Raw genomic sequence first — 3,397 nt, 5'->3', positions numbered from 1 at the left:
AATTCACAACTTCTGACAAGAGATTTTTGTTTCCTGTCATATGTCTTGAGCATCCGCTGTCTAAAAACCATGTTGATTTTTCCAAGTTTTTCTTCTTTACTTCCTGAAATTTTGAGATAAGAAATTGGTAACCTTTTTATTTGGGTCCTGAATTAATTAGACCCTTAGGAATCCACACTTGAATTATCCTTGCGGATTTTTTGTGATGTGTTCCAGGGTAACCATGATTGGTGTTGCGTGTTTTCACTACCGCAAGTGTACGGTGTCAAGTTTTAGTACTGGTTAGAGTACAGATATCGATCCCACGAGGAGTGTGTATAAAAATGTATATCAGTGCTCGTAATTAAAATAGTCTCAACTTTATTTAGAAAATCAAATAAAAGGTTGGTTTGTTTGAACGAATTAATTGAACACAATGAATTAATTAAATCACCGAATTGAGAAATAATAATGAGAGAAAATATCTAGAGAAATAATTTAAAAAGTTTCCACGATAAATATTCACAGTTGAATTTATATTCCTGAATTCTAATTATTTAATGGCCAAGAAATGTTATTCCCCCTTTCCCAAGTGACGAATAACTGTATCTATCAACTTCGATTCAATTATTCCTAATGCAAATCTAAGTTTCGTAGATAAATGCAAACAATATTCTTACTAAGCCTCGCTAAAGTTATACGCCTTCCGAATGCTATAAACATTTAACGATGTATTCTAATGATCTATAATCCTAGTCCCTCTCCCGAGTTGTAGAATTAATCAAACAACAAACAATTTATGGCCAGTAAATTGCAGTGCAATAAACACAGAGAAACACAAGTAAACATGAAATGGAATTCAATCTTATAAAATAACCACGTCAAATCATCGTGTCCACTAAGCTACATCATTCTCTAAAATGGGAGATTAGTTCATCACGAAATCAAAATAAAAACGACGCATTTCAAAGTTTTAGACATTGACATATGAGAAAATAGAAATGCAAAAGACAGATAACAAATGCGAAGTGTCGTCTCTGTCCCCAGATTCGTCGCTCTTCGTCTTTGTAATCGATCTTCGCGTGTCTTGCCTTCGTCTCGCCTTCGCTCCGAGTCTTCCCTCTGTTTTTTCTTCCAAAACGGCGTGTCTCATTCTGACCTAACTCGCGCATTTTATATGATTCTGGAACGCGGCGCGCGCGCGGTGGCACATGAAATGGCGCGGTGGAGCGCGAGTTGCTGTGTCTGGCCGTGCATGTGTGCGCGCGGTTGCGCGTGATCTCGCGCGGGCGCGCGCGAGCTTCTGGTCATTCGCTTCTTCTGTGCGCGCGCTGCTGCGCGTGATCTCGCGCGGGTGCGCGCGTCTCTCGGGTCGTATGCTGCTTCCTTGTGCGCGCGGCTGCGCGAGCTTCTGCCCGAGTTCTTCATGGCGCTGTATTTCCTTGACTCGACTTGACTTCGTGTCCGATGTTTTCCCATTCCTGTAATGACAACAAAAACAAACCAAAAACGCATAATTCTGTTCGAAACAAGCATAATTCAAAATGGAATTTAATTTAAAATAAGTGCAAATCTTGCACTTATCAATTGGATAAATAATCTGGTGGTGAATGCAATATATGTTGTTTGGGCCTTTGGTTACTGTCATTCAATTTATACCTCTTTTGAACTGGTCGAAAATTCTAGTAATTGTTAGGTCTGGTTCTTGATTGATATCCAGTTGAGCCATCGTAACCGGTTGAGTTTGGCCTGGGTTTGCGTCAATATCGTTTGGATTTATCACTCTGAACATAACCCAAATCACGTCGCCTCCCATTTTTCTCAAGATTCATATTTTGAATGCCTTGATCTTCAGGCTTATCATGTTCATATACCGAGCTAGATCTGACAAATTTAATTGATCTTAAACTGTCTTTCTCTATTAACGGTTGAGTTGAAGCTTCTCAGGTGCTGCAATCATTGATGTTGTCACCCAGCCCAGTTCTGTCTCCGGCTGGTTTCTGCATCTCATGCATCCTATTAAGAGAAGTAGAGGACTTGTTCCAAGTATTGACGGTATTCATTAACCGTTTGTTTTCTTTTAGTGTAGCATGGAACAATCTTCGTAAATCATCATTCTCAGCCGCTAGCAGACTTAACTTTCAAACTTTCCACCTCTTTGTGCTGCGAACAGTTAGAGAGAGTTAACTTGTTTTTTAAGTCTTGTTTTTCTGCTACAGCTTCATTGAATTTCATAGATAGTCTTTTGAACTCATTTACCATGTCGTGTAGTGCTGTAACAAGATCTTCTCGTGTAAATTATTCAGAGTTAAAGTCAAATACCATTTCATCTGTGGATTCTTGATCTTCCTTGGCCATGAAACACTCGACTGTCTCGTTTTCGCTTTCACTTGAAGATGCCTCAGAAGAGGATTTTTCTGACTCGGTTTCAGCCCATTTGCCTTTGTCTTCTTCTGCAATCAGAACTCGCTGATTCTTTTTTCTTGACGAATTTCTTGTTGTCTTTGAACCGTCTTCTATTCTCCTGTTTCTTTTCATCCTTCTTTGGCCTATTGCATTCTGCAATAAAGTGTCCCTTCTTTCCACAGTTAAAACAACCTTGACCATCCTCAGTATGGTCCTTTTTAAAATAAGGTTTATTCATTTGAGATTGATTTTTGCGCATGAATTTGCTGAATTTCTTCACAAAAAGAGACATGGCTTCATTGCTCAGTCGATTTCTTACTTGTGGACTCTTAGACCGGAAGAGTCACTGTAGCAGCTGCCAAAGCCTTTGTTTGTTGAGTTGCGGATGGCTCTTCTTCAGTTCGTATTCCAAGCTCAAATTCATATGCTTTAAGATCAGCAAACAGATCATGGAGTTCCAGTTTGTTCAGATCTTTGGATTCGCGCATTGCTATGGTCTTCACATCCCATTCTCTGGGAAGAGCTCGCATGACCTTCAAAGCGATTTCTCTACTGGAGTACTCTTTTTCAAGTGAGATGAGCTCGATGATAATGCTGCTAAACTGCTCATCAAATTCTGCAAGATTTTCTCCTGGCTTCATCTTTGCATTATCGAATATTTGGATAGCCACGGTCAGTTTGTTTTTTTTGGTCTGATCATTACCTTCGCACAGTTGAGTAAGTTTTTCCCATATCTCCTTTGCAGTGGTACAAGTCTTGATTTTGGCGAACATGTTCTTATCCAGAGTCTTATATAGAATATCTTTTGCAACGTTGTTCATGTTTGCTTTCTTTTTATCCTCAGCTGTCCATTCAGATCTATGTTTCTCTATCATTTGAGGTGCACCTTCGGTTGTACCCACAACTGTGTTTACTTTCATGATCTTCATTGGTCCATCGGTAATTACAAATCACATGTCGTCATCCTGTGCTGCTAGATGTGCCTGCATGCGAATTTTCCAACATCATAGTC

The sequence above is a fragment of the Primulina eburnea genome, chromosome 1, assembly GCF_022965805.1.
Source record: "Primulina eburnea isolate SZY01 chromosome 1, ASM2296580v1, whole genome shotgun sequence".
Taxonomy (NCBI): Eukaryota; Viridiplantae; Streptophyta; class Magnoliopsida; order Lamiales; family Gesneriaceae; genus Primulina; species Primulina eburnea.
The sequence above is the reverse complement of the archived record's forward strand: the minus strand, read 5'-3'. Positions refer to the sequence as shown.